The 13,545-nt window shown below is 40.5% G+C and overlaps 1 protein-coding gene across 16 annotated transcripts in view; it reads right to left on the reverse strand.

Annotated features, from left to right (window-relative positions):
* LOC140133169 (poly(rC)-binding protein 3-like) overlaps window positions 1–13,545 on the reverse strand; it is a 778,519-nt gene that overhangs the window by 357,003 nt on the left and 407,971 nt on the right. The gene's annotated exons all lie outside the window — the stretch shown is intronic.

Here is a 13,545-nt window from a genome sequence, read left to right on the forward strand (position 1 = left end):
TCTTGGTTGCTCTCCTCAGCACCCGTTCCAGTTCTACTATGTCCTTTTTATACACTGGTGCCCAAAACTGTACACAATATTTCATGTGTGGTCTTACCAGGGCTTTGTATAAGGCCAAAACTATGTCTTTATCATGAGTATCCTATCCTATGAATTTATGTGCTTTAGCAGCAGCCGCCTGACTCTGGTCACTAAAATTAAGTTTACCATCCACCAATACCCCCAAGTCCTTTTCATCTCCAGTTTTACCAAGTAACTGTAACATAATTATACTTTTTGTTTTCATGGCCCATGTGTATAACTTTACATTTATCTACATTAAACCTCATCAACCATTTCTCTGCCCACTCGTCCAGCTTCCACAAATCCCTCTGTAATGCTAAACTATCGACCTCAGTATTTATTACTTTACAAAACTTAGTATCATCTGCAAATATTGAAACTTAAAAATATAGTTCAGATACCTGAGCCACAAAAGATATACAAGAAACACCGGTAAATCGCATAGGGCTACAATGCTATAATGCCAGTAAATTGCATAGGGCTACAATATTACAGTGCCAATATCACTCACCATACTCCAACTAGATAGTGAAGATCCATCAAAAACCTGTCTATTGATGTGTGTCAAAGCAGGGTATTGTATGCATTGATGTCAGTGAGATATGGTACCTGTGTTTGTGCCTGCGACCGGCTGTTCGACCAGTTTGCAGTAGGCTGTGCACGGTTTTGAAGTTAACAGTCGCGTAGTTCCTGGGTATATCTTTGTATATTACTGGATTTGAGGAGATGGTTCACTGGTATCCGAGCTTGTAGATGGTTAATACACATAATGGAAATATCCATGTGTCATTCATTTAACTTTAACTGAAACATGTGTTTATTTGATATTTTTTATACACATACCTTTAACCACAAGTGATTTTATGTCATATTCTTCATATTGTTATATGAAGACTATTTTTATCTTATAGAATAAATAGGAATTACGTCTTAAATTTTAATTTAAATACCGTCCACTACCACTGCAATGCACCCACAACAGCAACGAGTAATGCATAACTTTAAATAAATATACAACACATCCATATATGGTTCACTTACCTGGTTCCTGGCTATACAATCACGACCAGTACTCAGTAACAGGATTCCCTGACGAAGGAGGCAGTAATCACCTCCGAAATGCGTTAGAATTGTGTCCCCCTGGACTTGCCATAGTTCGGTGACGTCACCACACGGAAACATCCAGGACTGTGTCTGGAGGTATAGCCACCGGCCGGGGCTTTCCCCCACGTGTATTAAACATCTACAAGCTCGGATACCAGCTGGTCGCAGTCACAAACACAGGTACCATATCTCACTGACATCAATGCATACAATACCCTGCTTTGACACACATCAAGAGATAGTGAAGATACATCAATAAACCTATCTAGTTGGAGTGTGGTGAGTGATATTGGCACTGTAATATTGTAGCCCTATGTGATTTACTGGCATTATAGCATCGTAGCCCTATGCGATTTACCGGTGTTTCTTGTATATCTTTTGTGGCGCAGGTATCTGAACTATATTTTTAAGTTTCAATATTTGCTGATGATACTAAGTTGTGTAAAGTAATAAATACTGAGGTTGATAGTTTAGCATTACAGAGGGATCTGTGGAAGCTGGAGGAGTGGGCAGAGATATGCATACAATACACTGCTTTGATACACATCAATAGACAGGTTTTTTGATGTATCTTCACTATCTAGTTGGAGTATGGTGAGTGATATTGGCACTATAATATTGTAGCCCCATGCGATTTAATGGCATTATAGCATCGTAGCCCTATGCGATTTACCGGTGTTTCTTGTATATCTTTTGTGGTGCAGGTATCTGAACTATATTTTTAGGTTTTTATGACGTGGTTCCTTTTGGTAGCCACTTTGTAGTTTGGGTGCAGGTCACCATTCTTAGATACCAGCGGCACTAGAAAATACTCATGAATTCTACTAAATAAGTGCGCCAACTCAAACAATTTTAAAAATATTGAAACTTGACTGTGTAAGCCCACTACAAGGTCATTAATAAAAATATCAAAAAGAAGTGGGCCCAATACTGACCCCTGTGGGACTCCACTGGTAACGTCAACCCAATCTGAGAATGTGCCATTAATGACGACCCTCTGTTTTCTATTACTAAGCCAATTACTTACCCAAATACATAGATTATGCCCTAGTCCCAGCAGTCTCATTTTATATACCAACCTTTTATGCGGCACAATGTCAAATGCCTTTGAAAAGTCCAGATATACAACATCCATAGCGTCCCCCAGATCAGTTTAGTCTGACAGGATTGATCTCTCATAAACCCATGCTGACGCTGGGTTATAAGGTTATGCACAGTGAGATACTCCAGGATACCATCTCTAACAAACCCCTCAAATATTTTCCCCACCACAGAAGTTAGACTCACAGGTCTGTAGTTCCCAGGATCGCTTTTTGATCCATTTTGTATATTGGTACCACATTTGCTATGCGCCAGTCCTGTGGCACATAACCAGTCCTCCGGGAAACTTCAAATATTAACAGTCTATCATAGTTCATGTAGAACCTGGGGGTGTATGCCATCTGGCCCCGGTGATCTATCTATCTTAGTGGTTGTGAGGCTATGCCGTACCTCTACCTGAGTTAAACTGATTCCAAAGAGAATTTACATCATTCCTCATTGTGTCTTTGACCAGGGGATTTTCCTGGGTAAAGACAGTTGAGAAGGAGACATTCAGCAGATTGGCCCTTTCCTCATCTCCTTCCACCATGACCCACATGTTATTCCTAAGAGGGCCCATACTCTCTTTTAGTTTCTTATCATTTATATACTTGGAAAATAATTTGGGATTATTTTTGCTCTTCCGGGTAATATTTCTCAGTCTCTATTTTTGCTGAATTTATCTGCTTTTTACAGGATTTATTTTTCTCCCTATAATCCTGTAAACACCTTATCTTTCTCACTTATTGCTCTCCTTACGAGGCTAATTAGCCACAATGTTTTTTTTTTTTGTTCCTCTTAAGCTTTTTCCCATATTGTATTTGTTTCTCACAGCTCTTTTTTAGAATATTTGTGAAAAAGTCCCATTGGGGGGGGGCTTTTGTCTTTGAGAACATTGTCCGAGTTTATCCCTATAATCCCTATAGGGAATTGGTTGCACCTCAATTAACGCTCTTAGTAAAATGCAATACAAAATCAATGATAGTATGATCATTATTGCCAGGGTACCCCCAAACCTGTAAATTTGATAACCTGTCAGCAGGGGTGAACCTAGCCTTTCTGCTGCCTGAGGCGAGCTATAGAAAGAGGCCCCCCTCCTCCCACTCCATATATGTAATATATAAAGGAGTGTCAGGACCAGGCCTAATTATATTGGTTCAATATGAAAATAAAGCAATGTGAAATACAGTGTGCGACCATGTACTATATTAAAAGCGAGTAAGCAGTAATCTGTCAACCCAATCCGCAACATGCTGAACTCGAGCACCCAGCAAACAACACACTGTTTGTTATTCACGTTTTTTTGTGACAGATTGCCCTGTCTGTTCCCTTAATAATCGAATCTCCCACTACCAGCACCTGTCTGACCTTGCCTGTGCTGCCATTACCCTTCTTACTGGAGCAGACAGTCCCCAGGTTGCTAGAGGCCATATCTTGCTGCAGCATTGCTACCCCAGAGCTGATATCCCCCTCATTCGCCAGCCTGGCAAACTTATTGGGGTGCACCAGATCAGGACTAGACTTCCTGCAACTCTTCCCTCTACCCCGCCTTCTACATGATACCCGCCTTCTGCACCTCCATACTTCCATTCCCACACTCATCTTCCCCAGAGAGTTTGTGCTCCAGGAGCAGCAAACTTCCCTCCATATTGTCAATTGCCCTCAGCCTTGAAACTTGCTCATTTAGATCCAGAATCTGGGCTTCTAGATGAGCAATTTTCACACATCCCACACAGCAGTATTCCCCCTCAAACGGCTGTTCGAGGAAAGCATAGATTGCACAGGATGTACACTGCGTAGCATTGCCATTTATGAAGTCCATCATGCTAATGGGGGAATACAATAGAAATATGGAAAAAAAGAAAATTCACAGTAAAGCAGTTACCTGCTAAAGGCCCTCAAACTTAAAGGGGTATTCCCATCTGGGCATTTACATTTAATTTCATTCATTTGCCATATGTAAACATTTCTTCAATTGGATGTTATTAAAAAAAATGTTCCTGTGTGAAGATAATTTCACATAAATGTAGTAATGTTGTCCCTTAGAAACGAGATAGCTTCCCGGATACGACCACCTCACATTTTGGCAGTGGTGGCCAGACATCTACAATTGAGTCCTGCCTGACCTCCTGGATTCAGCGATCATTGCCACAGGACAGCTTTGGGACATGCAGTAACTCCCAGAATTTCATATACAAACTACCTTTGTGTCGTTGCGCAATCCCTCCAGCAGAGGTGGCCGTATCCGAGGAAGCTATTGTGTATCTAAGGGACCATATCACTACATTTATGGGAAATTCTCTTCACACGGGTAAATTTTTTTTTAATAACATCTAATTGAAAAAAAGTTTATACATGGCAGATTAATGAAACTGAATGTGAATGCCCATATGAGAATACCCCCTTCAGTCCCTTAATCCTTACTCCCACTTTGGATACTGCACACACTTAGGATCAATGAACACTCACCAGAAAGCTCGCACACTCGTTTTTCTGAATGCTCTTAAAAAGGTTATTTGCCACAATAATCAGCTGTGTTTACCGCATCAAGATCTGGCTGCAAGCCACCAAACAACCTAACCACAGAAGTATAAAAAGGCTTCTAATTAGATAGCCACACCCCAATATTAATTAGGCGGCACCTTTGCTATACTGTTTGGGTGCGGTCACACGTCGCTGAATGCTGAAACTAAGAGGACGTTTGACTATGGATGAAACTTTATATATATAAATATCCAATTTGGAGCATTCAGTGTGGCACACAGGTTTTAGTGTGGAAATCCAAATCAGTTAGTGCAATAACTTGCGGCCAGAGAAGAGTCTAGAATTGTGCAGCCACAGGAAAGGACTGACTAAGGCCGCGGTCACACGTACCGCTAGGCGTCCGTCATAACGCGACGCTAGCGCACAGGGGGAGGTCCTTGGCCCAAACGTGATAAGCCGATCGCATGCGTTTCTCTGGAAACGCACGTGCGTTTGGGCCGAGGACCGCTCCCAGTGAACTAGCGTTGCGTTAGTAACGGACGCCTAGCGGTACGTGTGACCACGGCCTAAGTCTGACTGAATAACGCAGGAGGTGGGGAGTGCATCCCCACAAAAAGGTAAGAAAATATATGTTATCTTGCCTATAAAGCCTCCTGTGTCTCTGGTCAGGATAGCTGTCTAGTTGGCTTCTCGCCGGTACAGTTTTGACCAAAGTAAAGCTCTTGTTATTGAACCAGGTCAGATATAAGTATTGATCTTCTGTGGGTTGCTCATAGCTGGGAGTTGACTAGTGAAGCCATCATTTGTTTCATTAATCATTATACTGCCATACAGACTGATGTATAAGATATTTCTACGGCAAGAAGCAGAAGTTAAATATTCACGCTGGAATAATTAATTGTTATGAAGGAATGTGACAAAGGTGGATTGTAAATTATGAGATTTGTGTGGAGGATCCTTTAGAGTGACAACTTAGCAAAGAGAGCTTGATAGAAAGAGATGTGCAATATGAGACAGGTCAAAGTTGTTGTTTTTGAGAGTAGTTTAAAGAGAGGGAGATTTGATGTGTTTTTCCTCCCTATACTACTTAAAGACGACACAACATTTTTGCAAAAATGGTTTGCCTTGTGCAATCGACACTCCATAGATCTAAAGCTATTGACTGTACCACACTTGCATTTGCCAATTGAAAGGACCCGTGTCGAGTATGACACCCTGGATAGTGAATTCAAATTCACAAATAAGTTAAATGTGTATACAAAGAAGCACGAAGAAATGAAAATTAAGTGGAGAAATTAAAAGACACATTGCTCAGTAATAGACTATCAAATTTTGAACAGGATATCAAAGATTAGCAATTAAATTGTGCATACACATGGTCAGAAGAGCGGAGAATGAATCGGAAGAAGAGAGAGCAGTATGACAGTATGACTATCAGATAGTGATTATACTGAAAATGAAAGAAAGTCTAAGGGGAAAACTAGGGCGAAGAAGAAAGATAAGACATAGAGCGATGGAGCAGTAGGAGGGGTTCCAAAAGGCATGACAACAAGACAAAAACAAAAAAAGAAATAAAGGAACTTGCTGTTGATATTTCATTTTGTACACTATCAAGAGAAGAAAATGGGGCACATTTACTTACCTGGTCCTGTCGCGATCCCCAATCCGGGCTGTCTGATGAAGATGAAGTCCGGCGCGATTCACCAAGATCGTGCGCCCGATATCCTGCATGTATCGCTTCCCCACTGAGGTCTGCCTGAGTTGCGCCAAAATCCAATCCCATGCGCCAAAAACCCATGTTGAATGCGGCGAATATTGGAAAAAGTCGGGAAACCCAAAGGAAATGCGGTCCTTAGTAAATGTGCCCCAATGACTTGATCAATAAAGGATTAGGATTTGTCCCTACACAAGTAATGGACCATTTTGACTTTACCGTGGATTTTTTCAAATTTTGCCGTAGCCTAAGATTCAAGATGTTTTTCCATGGGCAGAATAAAAGTGCTAAGTTTATTCTATCGATATTGAAAAAGAAAAGCAAATTTGATCTGTGCATTTCTTCTACGTTTTTGGAAACGTTTCAAAAAACAGTAATGGATGAAGTCACCAAAGAATGGGACATATGTTAAAATGATACATTTAATAATTTATCTAGACAGGAAAGAAAGACACTTGTCACTTTAAAGAAAGATCGATCTATAATTTAAAAAAAAAAACGACATAGGCGGAGCTATGGTCAGGAAGCCGCTAACCAACTGTCGGATAAATCAGTGTATCAAAGATTACAATATGATCCAACTGAAGAATTTAAAGGGGTATTCCAGGAATCAGCATAATTCATATACAAATGGGCACTCAAAATATAAGCTAATGTGTAATTGGTTGTTATTTAAAATTTTGCTCCCCTTAGCAGAAAATGCTGTGGACACAGACTGTAATGAAGAATTAAAATGTTACTGGCCCTTTAATCAGTCCGTTAATTTCCTCCGCGCGGTCCGTTGCAGGACAGAAGATGGCTGCTGGTCACATGTCCACATCACATGTCCTGCACCTGCCTGGGCAGGTCATGTGATCACCACTACGTTTGGCTGTAGTCGGTTGGTTGCAGTGCATCCAGTATGGCCAGTGTTGTGGTGATGGCAGTTACACATCATTACTATGATAACAGATTAAGAAAGTCTGTTATATCATCACTGTTAGCAGAGCATAAGTGGTAGGAGGAGTTATTGAGAACTAAAGGATCATGGGACTTGTAGTTTCCAGTGGTGGCCATCTTAGTGATAACTCCACCTACTTTAGAGAGGCCATAAATTTGGTAAATCATAAAATCAAATTATTTAAGCTCCATTTTGTGACTAATGACATTGAGTATTGTTGTATTCATTTATTTATATCATCATGGGTTTTTGTGTCAGACATTCATATTCCCGGAATACCCCTTTAAGAAATACATCGACTCTGTACTACAGGAAGCATTATGTTCTGAAATTATCACAGAGAATATCTATAAAGCTCTGATTGTAGATTTACCCCGAGTGCCAATCCTGTACTTACTACCAAAAATTTATAAGGGGCTAAATCTCCCCCCTCCCCCCACAGACAATCGATTGTTTCTAGCTTTAGTTCTATTTTACAACCTCTATCAATCTATGTTGATTCTTTTTTGCAGAAAATTGTATCCAAGTTACCAAACTGCTTAAAAGATACAAATAATTTTTTGATAAAATTGGACACTGTGAACAGCTCAGATGTCACCTGGCTATGTACGTTGGATATAAAAAGTTTGTATACCAACATTCCCTATGAAGAAGGGACATTGGCAGTGTTTGACGCATTAAAAGAAGATAATTCCTATCATTTCACTGTTAGACATTATTCTTAAGAAAAATCATTTAAAGTTTGGCGAGGAATTTTACTTACAGCTACAGGGGTCCTAAATGGGGGCCCCTGTGGCTTCAAGTTACACCAATATTTTTATGATATATTTTGAAGACAAATTTGTATTGAACAGTCAGTGGACAAGATATGTGGATGATGTCTGCTTATTGTGGACAGGATCTGAACACAGTTTAGATGAATTCATTGCATTCTTGAATCAATGTCATATTAATCAAATTTTCAGCTGAAAAGAGCACTCAAACATAACATTATTTGGATGTCGAAATCAAAAGATCAGAGGGAGAGTTTGTGACCACATTATATACTAAACAAACAGACCGTAACAATTTGGTGACCTATGATTACCATCATTCCCCCCAGACATTCAAAGGTATTCCTAAAAGCTAATTCATATGTGCCCACAGAATATCTAGTAATGATAGTGAATACGAAATTCAAAGGAAAAAACTAGTGGAAAAATTTGTCGAACGGGTGTACCCTAAAGGTGAAGTTAAGAGAGTAGGATTACATGTAGCTGCCATCCCTAGAGAAGTGGTTAGATTATCGAAAAAGATAAAAAGATGAAAAGAACACATATCCTTTATCTCTAGATATGATAAACATGCTCACCTCATTAACCAATACTAGTACTGCGCGCGCCGGGTCCCAGTGCATGGAGAGGGATTGCAGCAGAGGCTTACCGGTAACACCCACGATCGGTGCTAGCACCGAACGCGGGTGTTTTCACATCAATTGCCGTCGGCAATGCTGCCGGCAGCTTCAGAAAGTTTCAAAGTTTCATAGTATATAAGGCTGGAAAAAGACGCAAGTCCATCAAGTCCAACCTTTACGAATTAAATAAATGTTTTATCCCCATAACCTGTGATATTTTTTCTCTCCAGAAAGGCATCCAGGCCCCTCTTGAACATGTACATAGAGTCCCGAATAGCAACCTCCCCCGGCAGAGAGTTCCATAGTCTCACTGCTCTTACAGTAAAGAACCTTTGTCTATGTTGATGGTAGAATCGCCTCTCCTCTAGGCGTAGAGAATGCCCCCTTGTCCTGCTCACAGGCCTAGGTATAAAAAGATCTTTGGAGAGATCCTTGTACTGTGCGTTCAGGTATTTGTACATTGCAATGAGGTCTCCCCTCAGTCGTCTTTTTCTAAACTGAATAATCCCAAGTTTTGTAATCTGTCATTGTATTCTAATCCCCCCATTCCCCTAATAATCTTGGTTGCTCTCCTCTGCACCCGTTCCAGCTCTACTAGGGATTTGTATAAGGGCAAAACTATGAGAATCTATTCCTCTCTTGATACATCCCATAATTTTATTTGCTTTAGCAGCAGCCGCCGGGCTCTGGTCACTAAAATTAAGTTTACCATCCACCAATACCCCCAAGTCCTTTTCAGCTCCAGTTTTACCAAGTAATTGATTGTTTAGAACATAATTAAACTTTTTGTTTCCATGGCCCAAGTGCATGACTTTACATTTATCTACATTAAACCTCATCAACCATTTCTCTGTCCACTCCTCAAGCTTCCACAAATCCCTCTGTAATGCTAAACTACCACCCTCAGTATTTATTACTTTACACAGCTTAGTATCATCTGCAAATATTGAAACTTGACTGTGTAAACCCACTACAAGGTCATTAATAAAAATATTAAAAAGAAGGGGCCCAATACTGACCCCTGTGGCACTTCACTGGTAACGTCAACCCAATCTGAGAATGTGCCATTAATGACGCCCCTCTGTTTTCTATCACTAAGCCAATTACTTACCCAAATACACAGATTTTCCCCTAGTCCCAGCAGTCTCATTTTATATACCAACCTTTCCTGCTGCATCAAATACCTTTGAAAAGTCCAGATATACTACATCCACAGCGTATCCCAGATCCAGTCTTGAACTTACCTCCTCGTAGAAATCAATCAGATTAGTCTGACAGGACCGATCTCTCATAAACCCATGCTGACGATGGGTTATAAGGTTATGCACAGTGAGATACTCCAGGATAGCATCTCTAACAAACCCCTCAAATATTTTCCCCACCACAGAAGTTAGACTCACAGGTCTGTAGTTTCCAGGATCGCTTTTTGATCCTTTTTTGTATATTGGTACCACATTTTCTATGCGCCAATCCTGTGGAACATAACCAGTCCTCAGTAAATCTTCAAATATTAACCGGTTAAGGACCGGGCCCTTTCCTGGTTTTTCATTTCCATTTTTCACTCCCCACCTTCAAAAATCTATAACTTTTTTATTTTTACATGTAAAGAGCTTGCTTTCTGCGTAACAATTTGCACTTCATATTGATGGTATTGAATATTTAATTCCGTGTACTGGAAAGCAGGGAAAAAATTCCAAAGCCAGTGAAAATGGTGGAAAAACGCATTTGCGCCATTTTCTGGTGGGCTTGGATATTACGACTTTAACTGAGCGCCCCAAATGACAAGTCAACTTTATTCTCTGGGTCGGTACGATTACGGGGATACCAAATTTGTATAGGTTTTATAATGTTTCCATACATTTACAAAAATTAAAACCTCCTGTACAAAATAATTTTTTTTCGATTTTGCCATCTTTTGGTGCTTATAACTTATATATACTTTGTTGTACGGAGCTGTGGGTGGTGTCATTTTTTAATAATATTTTCAATGATATCCTTTTTAGGACTGTACGACCTTTTGATGACTTTTTATAGATTTTTTTATATTTTTCAAAGTGGCAAAAAAGTGTCATTTTTTGACTTTGGGCGTAATTTTCCTTTACGGGGTTAAATGCTTTGAAAAACCATTAATATATTTTGATAAATTGGGCATTTTTGGACGAGTCGATACCTAATGTGTTTAGAAGTAAAAACTGTTTATTTATATTTATGTCAGTTCTAGGGAAACGGGGGTGATTTGAATTTTAGGTTTAAAAAAAAAATTATTTTTTTTTAAACTTTTTCTTATTTTTATTTTTACTATTTTTCAGACTCCCTAGGGTACTTTAACCATAGGCTGTCTGATCGATTATATCATATACTGCCATACTAGAGTATGGCAGTATATGGGGATTTTCCACCTCATTCATTACAATGTGCTATCAGCACTTTGTAATTTTGGAAAATATTTTGGAAAATATTAAAAAATTCATAAAAAGTGATTAAAAGGCCGTACATTCCTAAAAATTATAGCAATGAAAACACCATCTAAAGTCGCAAGAAATGATACCACTCACAGCCCACCAAAGTATGAAAAAGTTATTGGCGCCAGAAGATGACAAAATCCAAAAAATAAATTTTGTACAGGAGGTTTTAATTTTTGTAAATGTATGAAAACATTTGTGGCGCACAGTGAAAGCTATAAAATCCAAGCCCACAAGAAACCAACGCAAATGTGTTTCATCACCATTTTCACTGCATGTGGAATTGTTTTCACGCTTCCCAGTACACTGCATGGAATAATAAATACTGTCACTATGAAGTGCAATTTGTTACGCAGAAAATAAGCCATCACAGAGCTCTTTATGTGGAAAAATAAAAAAGTTATAGATTTTTGAAGGTGGTAAGTGAAAAATGGAAGTATAAAAACTAAAAAAGGCCAAGTCATTAAGGGTTAAAAAAATCAATTATGAGCAATTGGAACATCTTTTCTCATGATCCTAAGTATGGTGTATTATTTAAAGACCCCCCTAAATTTATCTACAAAAAAGGACGATCAATAGCAAACAAACTGATTAGATCAGATATAATGAAAAAGAAAATACCACAGCAAACTTATTTGGCAGTTAGAAGGAATGGTACATTTCCATGCCTTTCCTGCCAAAATTGTACTGGAATAATTAAAGGGGATTCACTTTGTCATCCAAGTGAATGGACTAAAATTCAAATAAAAGTTTTTTTTATTACATGTAATACGTCTTCGGTTATCTAAATGCTAAAGTGTCCGTGTGGGTTAGCATATGTGGGACAAACATCCAGAGATATTAAAATTAGACTAAGTGAACATAAATAGGAAGTGTCACAAAGTAATGATCTAAAAAAGAAGTTGCTTCAACGAGAAGTCTACTCAGGGGCGCACCTGCCATGAGGCGAGTTGAGAATCTCGCCTCAGGCGGCACGCCACCTGGTGGACGAGGGGGCGGCATTGTGCGCCCGTCTGTCCATACTGCCAGTCTGCCTATGCTGCCGCTGGAACCCCCACCCGTGCTGCCGCCCACCGGACCGTGCTGCCGCCCGCTGGCCTGTCCTGCTGACCGCCTGACCGCCCGCCCAGGCTGACACCCCACCGCCCCTGCATGATGGCTGGCACAACCTCTTTCCCGCCAGCCGGCACATCCTTTTACCCGCTGGCCGCCACATCTTCCTGAGCACCTGTCTGCTCCGCTCCCTCTGTCCCGTTCATCTCCGCTCCGCCCCCCCTCTCCTCCACTCCGCTCCCTCTGTCCCGTTCATCTCCGCTCTGTCCCCCCTCTCCTCCACTCCGCTCCGCTCCCTCTGTCCCGTTCATCTCCGCCCCCCCCCTCCTCCACTCCACTCCGCTCCCTCTGTCCCGTTCATCTCCGCTCCCCCCTCCTCCACTCTACTCCGCTCCCTCTGTCCCGTTCATCTCCACTCCCCCCTCCTCCACTCTGCTCCGTTCCCTCTGTCCCGTTCATCTCCGCTCTACTCCGCTCGGAGTTAATTGTCCTGTTAATTTCCGCTCCCTCCACTTCCTCCGCTATGCTCCGTTCCCCCCCTCCTTCGCTCCGCCCCCCCTCTCCTCCACTCCGCTCCATCCCCCTCTCCTCCACTCCGCTCCACTCCCCCCCACCTCCACTCCGCTCCCCTCCACTCCGCTCCACTCCGCTCCGCTCCCCCCCTCCACTCCGCTCCGCTCCCCCCCTCCGCTCCTGGAGAACCTTCCTGGAGAATAAAAGAAAATAAAGTAAGTTTATCTGTGTATATGTATTTGATGTGTGTATGTAATGTGTATATATCTGTGTATATGTATGTGATGTGTGTATGTATGTGTATATATATATATATATATATATATATATGTATATGTATGTGATGTGTGTATGTATGTGTATATATGCATGTGATGTGTGTATGTAATGTGTATATATCTGTGTATATGCATGTGATATGTGTATGTAATGTGTATATATATATATATATATATATATGTGATGTTTGTATGTATGTGTGTATATGTATGTGTATGTGCACATGTATGTGATGTGTGTATGTAATGTGTATATGTATGTGATGTGTATGTGTTTATATGTGTATATATGTATTCCGTATGCATTTTATACTACATGGTGGTGCGCTGTATGCGTTTTATTCTACATGGCGGTACACTACATGCATTTTATACTACATGGCGATATTCTATATGCATTTTATACTACATGGGGGACGCTGTATGCATTTTATACTACATGGCGATATGCTGTATGCATT

Source organism: Engystomops pustulosus, chromosome 5, assembly GCF_040894005.1.
Source record: "Engystomops pustulosus chromosome 5, aEngPut4.maternal, whole genome shotgun sequence".
In the NCBI taxonomy this organism is placed as follows: domain Eukaryota; kingdom Metazoa; phylum Chordata; class Amphibia; order Anura; family Leptodactylidae; genus Engystomops; species Engystomops pustulosus.